This window comes from Ostrea edulis, chromosome 5 (genome assembly GCF_947568905.1).
Source record: "Ostrea edulis chromosome 5, xbOstEdul1.1, whole genome shotgun sequence".
In the NCBI taxonomy this organism is placed as follows: Eukaryota; Metazoa; Mollusca; class Bivalvia; order Ostreida; family Ostreidae; genus Ostrea; species Ostrea edulis.
Window position 1 is genome coordinate 74,659,968 of NC_079168.1, and position 18,238 is coordinate 74,678,205.

Genomic DNA, 18,238 nt, shown 5'->3' on the forward strand with positions numbered 1-18,238 from the left:
ACGCGTGCGCGTGTATGCACGTGCAACGCTTTCTTTCATTTCTTGGTACTGAAATGACCATATTGAACGTACTACATGTAATTAAAGGCTAAAATAAAATGATTTTTTCCTATAGATTCACAAGGACATCACATTTTATTTGGGGGAGGTTTGGGGAACATCTGTAACGGTCCCCGTTACAATTAGAACTAGTTGTTCTTTTTCTTACCGATTTTGTGCACGCGATTTCTCAAAAACGGCTTGATAGATTTTCATGAAACTTTCAGGGAAAATGTAAAATAGGATTTTGTAGAACAGTTTTTTTTAGTTTTGCCAAAATCACTTCCGGTCGCAAGTTACCGCCGAATTTCCGTTTTTCAAATGACATTTTGTCCGGGCGTTTTCTCATAAACGGTTAAAAATTGGGTCTTCAAACTTTCAGGGATGATCGATGGTGACTTGTAGCTGTGCAATAGGGTATTGTCATTGTCATCCGTCACTTCCGGCCGTCACTGGAAGTGAACAAAAGAAACGTCAAATTTCAAACTAATGCTTTTGAAACAAAACTTGCATAGATTAATTAGATATATTTCGGCGTTTCAGAAAATGTTAGACTTACCGGACGTTTAACCAACAACTTCCGGTTTTTAGAGAAAAACTTCGAAAAAATGGTCTTTCTTTGTCCTCGTATATCTCGTTTATTTATCAAACTTTTCATACGATATTTACAGATATTATTGACATTATCCATCTTAAGAGAACCCTATAACACTATTTCAAAATTCACTTCCGGTCACAAGTTACGGCCGCATTTCTGTTTTTCAAATGATATTTTGTCTGGGCGTTTACTAATAAACGTTTAACGATTGAGTCTTCAAACTTTCAGGGATGATAGATTATGACTTGTAGCTGTGCAATAGGGTATTTTCATTGCCGTCCGTCACCGGAAGTGAACAAAAGAAACGTCAAATTTCAAACTAATGCTTTTGAAACAAAACTTGCATAGATTAATTGGGTCTCTTTCGGCGTATCAGAAAATGTTAGACTTTAAGGTGGGTCCTTAGTCCTGGATTTTTGGGGTTTAGGTAGCATTTTTTTGTTTGGAATCAATAAATTAACATTCAGAGTAATGATAAAAGGCAAAACAGTTAAGGATTTCCATATTAATTTTCATTACACACACCACTAAAGTCATGTACCCCGATGTAGGTTTTTATGAAATTCATTGGAAACAGTTATTTGTTGTTATTTTAATATAAAAACAACAAAATATTTTTTGAATTGCATTTATTTATCGGGAAACATGTCAATAACTAAAACACATGTCATTTTCAATATGTTCATCAAGTTTTAGAATAATATGTGCAAAATTATTGAATTAGCATTATTCTCCAAAATGTTAAAAAAAAAAAACAAATGTGGACGCATTTTCCTTATAACATGGTTTACATATCATTTTTTCTGTTTATATTAGTAGAGTTACATCTGTTATAGTTATTTATGGGGGAAAATCCATACCTTTCCTTAATAATTTCAAATTTATAGCTTCCAGATTATGTATACCCCCATAAAAAAACTGAAGTCTGGCACATTACAGCTGAGCTATTTAAAATCACTCGGGATTAAAATTTTATGTAATTTCATGAAAAGACACGGATAATGATTCCTTATCACCTTGGTAAAATGTTTGCCAAAAATAAAGGAAATCTATCACATAATGGACTTGATAAATAATTTAATGAAAACAGAGTTATTGTCCTTGGATTCAATATTTTGAAACATATCATTGACTATTCAAATATAACAAAGACTTTTGAAATATTTTATGGCTAACAAGATATTTTACAATAACTATTGAAAAAGATTCCAACAAAATTTATGTTCCTGTCATTAAATCATTGACTTTGCAAAATCCTATGACGTCACAGGAGCGTGGAACTACGTTAAGGAAGTTTAATCAGCAACTTCCGGTTTTAAGAGAAAAACTTCAAAAAATTGGTCTTTTTTTGTCCTCGTATATCTCGCTTAGTTATCAACATTTTAATACGATGTTTCAAGATATTATTGACATTATCCATCTCTGTAGAACTCTTTAATACTATTTAAAAATTCTCTTCCGGTCGCAAGTTACGGCCGAATTTTCGTTTTTCAATTAACATTTTGTTCGGGCGTTTTCTTCTAAACGATTAACGATTGAGTCTTTATACTTTCAGGAATGATAGATAGTGACCTGTAGCTCTGTAATAAAGGTTTATCATTGATATCCGTCACTTCCGGCCGTCACCGGAAGTGAACAAAAGAAACGTCAAATTTCAGAGTTATGCTTTTGAAACAAAACTTGCATAGGTTCATTGGGTCTCTTTCGGAGTTTCAGAAAATGTTAGACTTATCGGAAGTTTAACCTACAACTTCCGGTTTTTAGAGGAACCCTTCGAAAAAATGGTCTTTCTTTGTTCTCATATATCTCGCTTATCTATCTACTTTTTAATACGATGTTTACAGATATTATTGACATTATCCATCTCTGGGATACCCTTTTAATACTATTTCAAAATTCACTTCCAGTCGCGAGTTAGGGCCAAATTTCCGTTTTTCAAATGACATTTTGGTTGGCCGTTTTTTCATAAACGGTTAATGATAGAGTCTTTCAACTTTCAGGATATGATTGGTGGTGACTTGTAGCTTTCTAAAATGATTTATAATTGTCATCCGTCACTTCCCGCCGCCACCGAAAGTCAACGAAAGAAACGTCAAATAAATTTACACTTTTCAAACAAAATGTGTGCTTGAAATAATTAAGTGTCGTTTGGAATTTCAGAAAATGTTACAGTTACCGGAAGTTTAAACAACAACTTCCGGTTTTTAGAGAAAAACTTCGAAAAAGTGTTCTTTCTTTGCTATCATATCTCTCGCTTATAAATGAAGTGTTTGTTATGATTTTCACATATACAATTGACATTATCCATCTTCAGAGTTTAGTGAATTATTTGGGGGTTTTTTTCTTCAAAAGTCACTTCTGTTCGTTAATATCTTCGATTTCCGTTGTTGTTGTTTTTTTCTCCAGGCGTTTTCTAATGAATAATCAAAGATTAAGTCTTGACACTTTCAGGAAAGTTAGATGGTGACATGTAGATGTGAAATCCGTGTTTCAATTTTCCTGCCGTCACTTCCATCATCCACCGGAAGTACCTTAAAAATATGTAATTTTTCATTTTCTTTTAAAATTCAAATGCTCATAACATTATTTAATAGAGTGTATTGTCATACCATTTCCACCGGAAGTTGGTTGTTCGAAACCGGAAGTTGTCCCAAAACTCTGCATTTTTCACCGAAATATTTAGTGTGGGTTCCTACACGGTAAGTGTGGAATATTCAATCGTTTTATGGACTCCCAAGATACTCGAAAGTGAATAAAACAAAACCGAAATTGTTTGTAATTGATAGATCACGTCTTACATGTATATGTTTATCACGGTTTTAAAAAAAAAAAATAGGTGTTTATTCCATTCATGTATAGTCGTTCTTCAATAATTGAATTCTCCCAGTCAAGATCCTATCTCGTCAGAAATTGGACGGAAGACCTATTCGTTGCTCGCAACGAGATCATTTCTAGTTATTATTCTTTTTCTCCGGTACTTTTTTGTCCGGTAGTGTTCTCAGAAACTACAAAAGGGATCGATATGAAACTTTCCAGGATGATAGTATAGCGTTTGTAGATGTGCATAGTAATAGTCATTGTGTCTGCACGTGCATGCACGCGTGAGCACGTGCACTGCAATTTTGGTACAAAAAATGGAAAATCAGAATATTAAAGGGATCGAAATGAAACCTCAATAGGATGATAGTATATCATCTGTAGATATGAAAAATGATATTTATTTTGTCTGCACGCGCACGCATGCGCGTGCACGTGCATTGCAAAATTTGTACACTAACTTTGGAGTCAGTCTAACTTTTTTGTTGTTCATTGAAATGGCTTGATATTCATATCATAGGTAGATATTGAGACCCTTAACTGATTTGCATGGTCAAAATTACCAATTTGCACGCGCATGCACGTGCGCTTCATTTTGATTGGATAGTACTAAAACGTCTGTAACTATCTTATTTATGAAGCGAATAAGATGATATTCACAGCATACGTAGACAATATGTGTATCTATATATTGGTGTAACAAAAAATTCCAACGTGCATGCGCATGCTACGTTTTTCAAATGTTCAATATTTAAAGAACGATAACGTTTTTGTTTTTCATCAAATTCTATTGATATTAGGGGTTTAGATGTGTCTTGGTACTCCTTTACAGATTGCTGTGGTTAAAATTACTGCTCAGCACGTGCATGCACGTGTGCTGAATTCTGATTGGACGATTTTAAAATCGCTATAACTTCCTTATATTTGTTGGAAACGTTATGAAATTCATACTGTGGGTATATGATACAAATGCCTGTTGAACGACATAAAAAAAATCGGAATCATACACGCGTGCGCGTGTATGCACGTGCAACGCTTTCTTTCATTTCTTGGTACTGAAATGACCATATTAAACGTACTACATGTAATTAAAGGCTAAAATAAAATGATTTTTGCTATAGATTCACAAGGACATCACATTTTATTTGGGGGAGGTTTGGGGAACATATGTAACGGTCCCCGTTACAATTAGAACTAGTCTACCTTTGCTTTAATTGAAAATAAAACTGAGTTTCGACAAATATTACCTAGTGACCAATATCCTCTAGAAATTGACAATTTCTTATACCTTTTACCAAAAGCATATTGATAAATTGTCTTTGGCAATCGTCAGGCTGTCCGGCAATCTTTGACAAAAAATAAGGGCAAATTTTAAAAGGGCTAAAAGTAAGAAAAGTTAGGACTAAAATCAGGAATGTCATCACTAAATTTGGGCGGTTTTAGGCATTTAAATGGTCTTATCTTCGCAAATTTGACAATAAAGAAACTAAAAAAAAAAATGCTCTAAGTGCAGGAAGGGCATTTCCCAGCTTTTATTGGCTATAACCTCAATATTCACATCTTTGTCACAAAGTGACAACCAATAAACAGCTTGACACATGGATCCACTGGTCAAATTAAGTTTGAATGCATTTTCAAAATTGCTAGCTGTATATAAAAAAAGAAATTGACATGAAAAATTAGGATTTTTTAAGATTCCCCCCTTGAATTCCACATTTTTTATAGGAATTTTAGCAAATCAAAAAATAGGATTTTTAAAGGAATTTTAAAGCACTGGACAGCCTGAATCGTGTACATGCCAAAAACATAATTTTACCATGCGGTCCATTGTGGAATGAAAAGATGAAGATAAACGAACAGTGATCAATCCCATAATAAAGAATACAATATTAAAGAGTAAGGCAAGCGCGGACTGCTGGACACACCAGAAGTGAGATCATGTGCCTAGGAGGAGTAAGAATCCCCTGTCGAGCGGTCAAACTCGCGGTGAGGCCTATATTTTGATCAGGTAAATGGGGTAATCCGCAGTCAAACTAATTGTATAAAGAACGGCTTAACCAGTGATGAATATGAAACACGTCAGACAGCATTTCACCCAATGACAGGTTGTATTTGTAAATTAGATCGTTATAACCACTAAAGAATTTGCAAAATGCTGACTTTAAACAGGACTGTTACACTTGTCCTTTTGTGATATAATTTTCCATTAATGAAAATTGTGTGGATGTTATTGGAATTATGTAATGGATACCTATGAAATGAATTAAAGAAAGCGTATTCTTTGAAGCTTTCGTTATATAAAAACTACATTTAATGACTTTGGCGACGAAGGTATTGTGTCTGCTAATTAATAAGTTAGGCTTTAACAGCCACCTGGGTATCACACAACGAAACCTAATCAGAAGTGTTGCGTGTTGATGATGCAGAAGTACATTATTTCAATCTCAATGAAGTGAAATTCAAAGCAATCAGCATTTCTTCTACTGTGTCCTGGACAAATGATCCAAGAAGATGGACTTACAACAATGTAATTTTAACGCCATGACTCAGTGTCATAAGCATAATCAAATATCTCTTCGTTACTGTTGTGGACAAACATTTCTTTTTACCAGTGAGCTTAATCTTAAAGGGACTGATTCATGTTGGGGAGGAGGGGGAAATACATGTATGTTAGTCTTTTTTTTTTAATGTTAAACATTAAACAAATTGCTCATTTTGAGTTGACAACCAAAATTTGGACCTTCCTTATGCAAAGATAAAGGCAACTCTGTGTTATGTAAACAGACCCGAACCTTGTTTATGTTTACAAACAAACCAGTGAAATGTTAATTTTGTAATTTAAAGCATCCTAATTTTACACAGAAACAAATTAAACTTTTACATTTTACCTACAGAATACTTGAAATGTGATATACCGGGTAGGCCTATATCATAAACTTTGATTCATCACCACATATTTTCTGAACCTTTTCAATAGTAGCATACCTCAATTATTTTGGGTTGAAATCGTGAATCTGTCCCTTTAATGAAATGACCTTGCTTCAACGTCTTGTCATTAACAATTTTTATGTCAGTTTCATGCATGAGGTTCGAAAGTCTTTCAAATTACAAAGTTGTCCTCTCAAAAATAACAGTGACCTTGACTCTGGTTAAATGACACTGATTCAAGGTCAAGGAACATTGCCTCGTCATAAGCAAAACTCAGTGACAAGTACGAAGTATAAATGATTCTCCATTTCAAAGATGTGTCATGTGACCAATATTTCTAATCTTTTCATTAGTGACCTTGAACAAATGACCTTGAAGTGAGGTAATAAAAAATATTTGATGTTTCTACATTACAAAGTTGTAACTCGAACAAATATTTTAACTAATATTTAACAGGTGATTTTCACTTTGGCCAAATGACCTTGGTTGGACACTTTGCATGGTCATAAGCCAACTTCGTATCGAGTATGAGATTGCATTTTGTATATCTTTATTTCATGGTAACCGCCGTGGTGGTCTAGAGGTTAGAGTGTTCGACCCGCATGCGGAAGGCCGGGATCTCGGCCGTGACAGACCTATTTTAAAGGGACTGGTTCACGGTTTTCGAAATATTTTTCATTTTTTTATGTTAAAAATTAAAAATATAACTCATTTGATGTTGACAACCAAAATTTGGACCGTCTGAATGCAAGGATAAGAGCAATATTTTAGCTTTGATTATGTGTTATGTAAACAAAGACTCAAGTCTTTTAATGTAAATAAACAAACCAATGAAACATTAATTTTGTAATTTAAAGCATCTTCATTTTGTACTTTCACAAATTTTAACTTTTAAATGACACATTTTACCTAAAGTATACTTGAGATGTGATATATATAATTAACTTGGATCAATATCTATTTATTTTGAAAACTTCGTAAACAATAACACCTCAATCTTTGTTTTCAAATCAAATAATAAACTCTCTATATTGAGCTTCTGTCATGATGAATAACCTTAATTTTTTTGTGAAACACTCTCAACATATTAGATTGTAGATATTGATCATTTAAAGGGAAAATCAAAATTTGGGAGGAATTCGTGAATCAGTCCCTTTAACAGGTAGTGACGTTTAATCCCAAACGCTCAGCACCAGGTGTGAATGCCACGGGTCCTCGGAAATGACCTTAAAAACGGAAATTCCGTGTAACAGTAGGTGTGGCACGCTAAAGAACCCTCACTGCTCAATGACTGTAAGCGCCGAGCAAAGGCCTAAATTTGAAGCCCTTCACCGGTCTTGGCGACGTCTTCATGAGTGAAAAATTCTCGTGAGAGATTGATTGATTAAATATTGTTTAACGTCCCTCTCGAGAATATTTCATTCATATGGAGACGTCACACTGCCGGTGAAGGGCTACAAAATTTAGGCCTATGCTCGGCGCTTATGATCATTGAGCAGGGAGGGATCTTTATCGTGCCACCCCTGCTGTGACACAGGGCCTCGGTTTTTGCGGTCTTATCCGAAGGACCGCCCCATTTAGTCGCCTCTTACGACAAGCAAGGGGTACTGAAGACCTATTCTAACCCGGATCCCATCGTGCACGGGATCTTGAGAGACGTTAAACAAGATGCAATCAATCAATATTACATGGTATACACGTATCAACACTTTGCGCAAGTTACGCCCCGTGTCCGCCATCTCCCGGTTAAAAATTCATATTTCCCTACGTTGGCCTTTGTAATTTTCTTATCTGTAGTTGACATCTGTTATTTTCCAATAATGTCCCAGATTGGGGCAACCCATTACCTTGTATGAAAACTTGATAATTAGCTAAAATTCAAAGTAATAACGTCTTGCATTTGGTAAGGTTAGGAAGGAAAACTTGGTTGTTCACCGATTGACCTTTGGCTGACCCTGCAAAGGGACGTAACTCGCGGCGAAGTGTTGATAGAGGGCGAAGCCTTCTCACGGCCCGGAGGGCCGTGAGAGCGGAGCTCTCCCTATAGGTAACACGCATGTACATGTTTAAAAGGAAAATATAGCAAAATAATGAAAAATTAAACCATACCTATGGAACTTGAAAAGTTTGGTACCAATGGCGTCGATTCGAATATTATCGCGTGGACATGTATTCCTCCATTTTGAATCTCGTCTACCCTAGTTCACGTGGTTCTGAGATGTTACACATAAAATCCGTAAAAGCATGTAAATCTTATTTTCTTAATCATATATAATCACTCCATAATTAACGCCATGTTTTTTGTTGTGGTTCAAACGCTATGTTTGTAAATTTGCTAAATAACGACGCTGAATATGACGTCACAATGTACTGTTCACATCAATTGCGTTATATTTCCCTTGTTCAATATATAGGTGGATCAAATCTCCAAAATTAGGATGCTTTGATACAACTCCGTCCGCGTGCTAACTTCGGGTTGTTTTTGTCCTGTTTTGGATATAGATACTAATGCCAAAACTTTTTTGCTTCGCCCTCAAACACGGTCACGCCGTAAAACATATTACGTATCTAGGTACAAAGCTACATCAACCAGAAATCAATCGTAACTACTCGGTTATTTCCATAACCGGAAACAGACGAGCACGTGATCCGATTGAACCAGAAATATCAAACTTCCACCAGAGTTCGTTTGCTCACAAACCATAATCTATTCGTAGGTGACGTAATGAGGCCTTGACGGGGAGTTTGCCAGAAATTCACGCTTCCACTGTCGTCAGGGGAGGTGCGGTTATCATCTCCGCACAGCCAATCAGAATCGCGGAAGAATTGTCCGCCATTACCTCAGTCAAAACTTATGATGACGGAGGTTTTGAGGTACAGATGTTTTAGCCTGATTACTTCGAGTTCTCATAAAATTGGTGGAATTGTGTGCATCGGGGAAATGCAACAGTGATTCACGTTACCCAGAAAGGATACTAGAAGTGATGTTTATCCCATTTCCAAACCCAAAATCACATAAAGATTAATAAGGCGTGTGGTAGGCCCCACAGTATAGTAAGAGCAGAATGGACCGGCACACAAAGTAAGTTAGTCTTAGCAGACAATTATGTATTAGTTAATAGTAATAGTTAAATCAGGGACTGATAATAATACATACCCATGTCATGTGTATACATGTACTAAGAGCTACAGGTGCTTGGGTTCAAGACCCCCACCCCCCCCCCCCACCCCACCCCACCCCCCATTCTCCCGAATAACCTGCACGACTTGATTTAAATTATTTCTTATTGAAAATCCTACTAATGCATGTCAACAATGTCATGCATACCCCAAAATAGCTCTTTTTAAGAATTTCCCCCATTGGATATAACAATTCGTGTAGCTAGGTTATTCAAGGGAGGGGGGGGGTGTCATGAACCCAAGCACCTGTGCTAAGAGCTACACAATACTATTTTTTTTTACTATAATATTATCTATTAAAAAGAATCCCCTATCTAAACTATTTTCATATCTAGGGTCAATTCATTTAATGTTTACACCAATATATATGCAGTTTCTGGTCTGGTGTCTTAAATTTTCCTTGCTCAGCCATACATATCATAACATGACTGTAAGAGTGCCATATTCAAAGTTTTCGTTCCATGATTTCTACAATAGATCATACCAGGAGATAAAGTTCTAAAGTTTCAGTAATCAGACTAATTCCGTGGTCAAACTTTTTAAATATCAATAGAATTTATGTCCATATATATTTTGTAATAAATGGTTTTAAATTCGAATTTAGATTTCATAATAATTCGAGCAAACTGAAATTTTATAAGTAGCTAATAAATTGTTGGATGTAATGTATGCATAGGATCTTTCATGTAATATGTCAGGTCACCTTTTAAAATTCCATGGCCCCTCTCAGCATCCATGTTTTACTTCCAAATGCTAAAAAAATTGTTGTTTCTTTATAGATTCATTGGATATACTTGTAACAGCAGCACAAGTCAGAGAATTTACAAGACCAGTTTACAACATCAGAAAATGCCTTTCATCAACAGAGAATACTTAATCATCACCTGCAACTCCAGTTATCAATGGAAGCCCAAGATTAACCCCACCAACCGGCCTCCCTTTTTGACATTAACAGTACTCTATAGCAAGAGAAAAAAAACCAGGGTTGTTTTTATATTATATCAATTTGAGATATGCCACATTTTGTACTTTGTTAGAGTTTTTTTTATACATCTGAGCAAATTCCCCAGTGTGTAAAAAAAGGAGGGACATAACAAATATGACAAAACAATCGCAGTTGTTATTAACACTGATGAGGCTGAGACATAATTTTGAAATCAAGGACTTGACATCAAGATTTTGTATTTCAACACAGTGTATCAGTGATGTATTCTGTGCCTGAATTGACCTTATGTTGTGTTAGGTTGTGTTTCAATATAGTCCTATAGGAATGATATTAACAACATGACAACTGAATAAAAGCTCAATTCCCAACAAAGATCGCTATCATTGATTGTGCAGAAAGGAAATCACAGAAACCATCTTCTTTAAAACTGCAGTTACAAATTATACATTCTGACTACAGATCAGCTACAACCTAAAGGGGACTTGTGGATTGTGATCCTTTAGGGGACACAATGGAAACTAGCTGTATGCTAATTTGTGTTATCTTGGATAAATAAAGGCTATTATTATTATCATATTTGTTAGTGAATTATTTACTGGATCTATGTCAGATGTTGCTGTTACAGAGAATAGTGGATTTTACAAACTCCTTTGTTAACTGATGGTGGGTTGAATTATTCTGGAAGGGGAATTCATTTTGGCAGACAAAGGTTTCACGATATCCAAAGAACCAGGGGAAATATGACTGCACCTCTGTCAGTGTATTCCCACCAGTTAGTATATCTATATATATGGAGACATCAATAAAGTTTGGATAGTTTGCACCCTACTAAGTCTTGGGCAAAACCCAGGGTTGAAGAGAAAATTGTAGAGCATGTGAATTCATTGTGTACTACTTGTATACAATGTGAGGAATTTATTTAAAATGATAAACATTTTATAAGAGAGTAAATTTATGTCTAACTTTGGGAAAACTTACATTATGATGAATATAAACTAGTAGATTACTTACATTTTCCTTCGAAATGTGTGAATGCTCACAACTAAGAAAATTGAAGAATTTGTGCAGATTCATTGACAATTAAAATAGACAGATATTGTAAACCATTTATTCTTAAAGAACAATGATTATTCCATAGTTTTGAATTATTTGTTGAAAATTAAAAAAAAACATGTGGTACTTAATGTATTGTCCTATTTATGATAAACTACTCCTTTAACTAAGTATTATATTGTGTTGCTGATCCTATGTAATTACAATATGTACTATAGTACAAGAGGTTGGGTAACTAATTAAAACAGATATTTTACGAACAGGAATTTTTTTTTGTCCAAGTCTTTATAATATTTTTGTTTATAATCCAAGTTTTCTATTGTGTGTCATTTAACATATTCTTGACTGTACTGTCAAAATGGTGATGTCTATCAAACATTGTACACATTTTTCTGTTGATTTGCAAGTTGTTGGGATTTTTTTAATAGAAATAGATATTTGGGTGGACGTGGAATAAAAACTTGGAATGATCTAATTAACCCATTACCATTAAAAAACAATTATGCATGTAAATAGTAGATATCTAGATCTACAATATCCATTCAAGTATAACTGAAGTTGAACATTTAATGGAGATCACAGATGGTATTCGAGCTGCAATGTAAATTCTTGATAATACTTAACTGTTTTTCATAAGTAAATCATAAATAATAGTAAAATAAAAGATGCAAAAGCAAGCAAGCAGATGAAACATTTTATTGAACCGGTCAACACAGCATATATGATATAGTTATTCAGTTTCAACCGAACAACAAATATCGTCAATTCCGTAACAAAACAATTATTCAAAACTCGGAAAACGTTTCGTAATATTAACCCAGCTGTGCATGAACAGTAAGCATCGATGGCAGCCGATCCTGCAATTCGATGGTTAGACGATGTAGTGTTTCATTACTTCAAATGCAGCGAAAGCATCTAGCGCTAGTTTAACAAATAAGTTATAATTACTGTTTCTTTTTTTGAATGGTAATGGGTTAATTAGATCATTCCAAGTTTTTATTCCACGTCCACCCAAATATCTATTTCTATTAAAAAAAAAACCAACTTGCAAATTAAAAGAAAGAATGTGTACAATGTTTGATAGACATCACCATTTTGACAGTACAGTCAAGAATATGTTAAATGACACACAATAGAAAACTTGGATTATAAACAAGAATATTATTAAGACTCGGACCAAAAAACAATTTCCTGTTCGTAAAACATCTGTTTAATTAGTTACCCAGCCTCTTGTACTATAGTACATATTGTAATTACATAGGATCAGCAACACAATATAATACTTAGTTAAAGGAGTAGTTTATCATAAATAGGACAATAAATTAAGTACCACATGGTTTTTTTATTTCCAACAAATAATTCAAAACTATGGAATAATCATTGTTCTTTAAGAATAAATGGTTTACAATATCTGTCTATTTTAATTGTCAATGAATCAGCACAAATTCTTACATTTTCTTAGTTGTGAGCATTCACACATTTCGAAGGAAAATTTAAGTAATCTACTAGTTTACATTCATCATAATGTAAGTTTTCCCAAAGTTAGACATAAATTTACTCTCTTATAAAATGTTTATCATTTTAAATAAATTCCTCACATTGTATACAAGTAGTACACAATGAATTCACATGCTCTACAATTTTCTCTTCAACCCTGGGTTTTGCCCAAGGGTTAGTAGGGTGCAAACTATCCAACTTTATTGATGTCTCCATATATATACATATACTAACTGGTGGGAATACACTGACAGAGATACAGACATATTTCCCCAGGTTCTTTGGATATCGTGAAACCTTTGTCTGCCATAATGAATTCCCCTTCCAGAATAATTCAACCCACCATCAGTTAACAAAGGAGTTTGTAAAATCCGCTATTCTCTGTAACAGCAACATCTGACATAGATCCAGTAAATAATTCACTAACAAATATGATAATAATAATAGCCTTTATTTATCCAAGATAACACAAATTGGCATACAGCTAGTTTCCATTGTGTCCCCTAAAGGATCACAATCCACAAGTCCCCTTTAGGTTGTAGCTGATTTGTAGTCAGAATGTATAATTTGTAACTGTAGTTTTAAAGAAGATTGTATCTGTGATTTCCTTTCTGCACAATCAATGATAGCGATGGTTGTTGGGAATTGAGCTTTTATTCAGTTGTCATGTTGTTAATATCATTCCTATAGGACTATATTGAAACACAACCTAACACAACATAAGGTCAATTCAGGCACAGAATATATCACTGATACACTGTGTTGAAATACAAAATCTTGATGCCAAGTCCTTGATTTCAAAATTATGTCTCAGCCTCATCAGTGTTAATAACAACTGAGATTGTTTTGTCATATTTGTTATGTCCCTCCTTTTTTTTACACACTGGGAAATTTGCTCAGATGTATAAAAAAAAACTCTAACAAAGTACAAAATGTGGCATGTCTCAAATTGATATAATATTAAAACAACCCTGGCTTGTTTTTTTTCTCTTGCTGTAGAGTACTGTTAATGTCAAAAGGGGTGGCCTGTTGGTGGGGTTAATCTTGGGCTTCCATTGCTAACTGGAGTTGCAGATGATGATTAAGTATGCTCTGTTGATGAAAGGCATTTTCTGCTGTTGTTAACTGGTCTTGTAAATTCTCTAACTTGTGCTGCTGTTACAAGTATATCCAATGAATCTATAAAGAAACAACAACAGTTTTTTTTAGCATTTGGAAGTAAAACATAGATGCTGAGAGGGGCCATGGAATTTTAAAAGGTGACCTGACCTATTACATGAAAGATCCTATGCATATATTACACCCAACAATTTACTAGCTACTTATAAAATTTCAGTTTGCTCGAATTATTATGAAATCTAAATTCGAATTTAAACCATTTATTACAAAATATATATGGACATAAATTCTATTGATATTTAAAAACTTTGACCACGGAATTAGTCTGATTACTGAAACTTTAGAACTTTATCCCCTGGTATGATCTATTGTAGGAATCATGGAACGAAAACTTTGAATATGGCGCTCTTACAGTCATGTTATGATATGTATGCATGGCTGAGCAGGGAAAATTTAAGACACCAGACCATGCAGAAACTGCATATATATTGGTGTAAACATTAAATGAATTGACCCTAGATATGAAACTAGTTTAGATATGGGATTCTTTTTAATAGATAATATCATAGTTAAAAAAAAAATAGTATTGTGTAGCTCTTAGCACAGGTGCTTGGGTTCATGACACCCCCCCCCCCCCCCTCACTCCCTTGAATAACCTAGCTACACGAATTGTTATATTCAATGGTGGAAATTCTTAAAAAGAGCTATTTTGGGGTATGCATGACATTGTTGACATGCATTAGTAGGATTTTCAACAAGAAATAATTTAAATCAAGTCGTGCAGGTTATTCGGCCAATTCGGGGGGGGGGGGGGGGGGGGGGGTCCTGAACCCAAGCACCTGTAGCTCTTAGTACATGTATACACATGACATGGGCATGTATTATTATCAGTCCCTGATTTAACTATTACTATTAACTAATACATAATTGTCTGCTAAGACTAACTTACTTTGTGTGCCGGTCCATTCTGCTCTTACTGTGGGGCCTACCGCACGCCTTTATCCAACGTAAACATTAATCTTTATGTGATTTTGGGTTTGGAAATGGGATAAACATTACTTCTAGTATCCTTTCTGGGTAACATGAATCACTGTTGCATTTCCCCGATGCACACAATTCCACCAATTTTATGAGAACTCGAAGTAATCAGGCTAAAACATCTGTACCTCAAAACCTCCGTCATCATAAGTTTTGACTGAGGTAATGGCGGACAATTCTTCCGCGATTCTGATTGGCTGTGCGGAGATGATAACCGCACCTCCCCTGACGACAGTGGAAGCGTGAATGACGTACTCTGAATGCGCATGTGACATCATGAATACGGTATTTTTAATACACGCTGATGATAATAACAACATATATCTGGTTATGAGTCGCATTTAATGTGACCCATTGAAAGAACAGAGGACGGACAGACAGACGTGGATAATATTTTTATTCAGTGTGTAACATCTATGGCAGGATCTTTTGATTCACACCCCAGCTAGTCTGCTCGGTGTTCATGGATAATTTCAGCATATACTAACTATTGTCCCTCATGGCAAACTTCCGCCAGAGTTTCTTTGCGCACAAACCAAACCCTTCCAGTTAGGCATTATGGGATAGCGATTTCTTAAGCCGCGTATACTGTGTGACGTCACTGTAGAATGACGAAAAACATAACGTTAAACGTAAACATCATTTTCATTACTTTACACTATCGTTTGAAAAGTGTCTCCCTACTTTTTAATGATCTTTTGATCATTTTATGTTTAAAATAAAATCCATACTTTTATATTAATGCTCTGAATGTCATATCTTCCCGTGGGGATCTGGGTTAGAATAGGTCCTCAGTAACCCCTTGCTTGTCGTAAGAGGCGACTAAATGGGGCGGTCCTCCGTATGAGACTGCAAAAACCGAGGTCCCGCGTCACAGCAGGTGTAAATCTCTACCCAGAGTTGTCGTTCTTTGCTCTCACTTACACCTCTGTTAACGTCTCAAAATAAGCAATGTTATTCCACATGTAAATCCACTTTTTTTACGGCTAATAAAACTACTTTTTTTACGGCTAATAAAACTAAGAACGATTTTACAAAATATCGGGAAAATGTAGGACAAGCAACTATTTGTAGATTTTTTCTCCATTACTATATATTCTTCATGTACCTATGTATAGGCCTGGTGCAATAGAACTACCCAATATCCGTGTTTCAACCCAAATCAATGCTTCTAGTGTCACAAAAAGACTTGACATCTCCTCAATATTTATTTATTTACGTATATTTTTGTAACTGAAGTCAATACCATACTTTATTTGAGCATACATGCCATTTTACAAAAAATCTTGTAAAACCCTTGAGACGTTGACAGAGGTGTAAGTGAGTGTAAGGAACGATAACTCTGAGTAGAGATTGAGCAGGTGTGGCACGATAAAGATCCCTCCCTGTTCAAAGGCCATAAGCGCCGAGCATAGGCCGAAATTTGCAGCCCTTCACCGGCATATATGAGTGAAATAATCTCGAGCGGGACGTTAAACAACATACAATCAATCAATCAAACTTTTAACTACGAACTACTTCTTTGATGTTATTTGCCCTCTTGATAATTGCAGAGTCACAATATACAAATCTACATTGTAGTGCGTCACATAGGAGAGGTCTATACGTGGGTGACGTAATGAGGCCTCGACGGGGAGTTTGTCCCACCTGGCTCCTCAACTTCTTACCCATGTGTCACAAATGTCTATGCTCGTTACAACTTTTTATACTATATACTTTCTGCAACGAAGATTTTAAAAGATTAAATACATTTCTCCATATGGAAAATTGCCTTGACGCCTGAGGTTGGGGTTACAAAATTCACATTTGTTTTTGGTAGAGCCACTCATGCTTATTATTTATATATGTACGAAGTTTGTCGCTACATGTTCATGATCGAGTAAATGAAAAGATCTGACATATTTTCTATATATGACATATTTAGCCCGGCTTGTCACAGCAGCCGAGCAGGTGTAGCACGATAAAGCTCCCTCCCTGCTCAATGGCCATAAGAGCCGAACATAGGCCTAAATTTTGCAGCCCTTCACTGACAATTGTGACCTCTCCATGAGAGTGAAAAATTCTCGAGAAGGACGTTAAACAATATCCAATCAATCAATCAATCAGTTTAGTATCCCATTCACTAGCCAAGGGTTTTCGGTCCACTCCATTTGTGGACCGAAAACCCTAGGCTAGCAAAGATGAGTTTATGTGTAAGTTACAAGTACAAAGTCAAAGATGAGTGTACGTGTCTAAGGGTAAAGAGACTATGATGTTTTCAAGGTTTGGCTCCCTCCCTAGAAGTAACAATAAAATTCACAGTCCCTGCTACCCTACACTTCAAGATGATACGCACTAGTTTTGAGAAAAGTTAAAAATGTTTCAAAAAAGGCGTTTGAGCAGGGAGGGATATTTATCGTGCCACATTTGAAGTGACACGTGGCCTCGGTTTTTGCGGTCTCATCCGAAGGACCACCCCATTTAGTCGCATCTTACGACAAGCAAGGGCTACTGAGGACCTATTCTGACATGATCCCTACGGGATTACCATTTGAGAGCACGTTACAAAAGTTACCTCCAAATTTAGGTAAAGCTTCCAGTTGAAAATTACATGTTGTTCACCTACTTCGCTACGTTTGGATCGACTTGTGAAGCAAGCTGAATGAGGGGATCAAAGAATATAGATTTAAGATATCATAGACTAAGTTTAAATTGTTCAATAGTAGAAATATGACATCACTTTCTCAATTAAAAAAACAGATTCATGATTTTCAAAACAAAATTATTTTCTTTTTTTTTTTGTTCTTCACTTTTAATGATCAAAATCTACTGCATTATGAGTTTAAAAGGTTCCACAAAATAATTAAGAGTGTTTATCATCAGTTGTGTAAACAAAGATACTAAGGTGTGTTATTGTTTACAAAGTTTTGAAAATGTTGGGTTATCGATCTAAGTTTATGTTATATACCATATTTCAAGTATTCTTTCGGTAAAATGTGACATTTAAAAGTTAGATTTATGTCTGTGAAAATTATGATCAATGA

The 18,238-nt window shown here is 35.2% G+C and overlaps 2 long non-coding RNA genes across 2 annotated transcripts; one reads left to right on the plus strand and one right to left on the minus strand.

The window, feature by feature from the left end:
- The first annotated feature begins 9,226 nt into the window (after positions 1 to 9,226).
- LOC125652543 (uncharacterized) lies at positions 9,227 to 11,082 on the plus strand. The gene is made up of 2 exons (XR_007361606.2): positions 9,227 to 9,464; positions 10,342 to 11,082. It is a non-coding gene; the product is annotated as an uncharacterized LOC125652543 (long non-coding RNA).
- A 2,408-nt stretch (positions 11,083 to 13,490) lies between these two features.
- LOC125677417 (uncharacterized) lies at positions 13,491 to 15,385 on the minus strand. The gene is made up of 2 exons (XR_007371120.2): positions 15,127 to 15,385; positions 13,491 to 14,237 (listed from the first exon to the last, which is right to left on the minus strand). It is a non-coding gene; the product is annotated as an uncharacterized LOC125677417 (long non-coding RNA).
- Between the last annotated feature and the right edge of the window lie 2,853 nt (positions 15,386 to 18,238).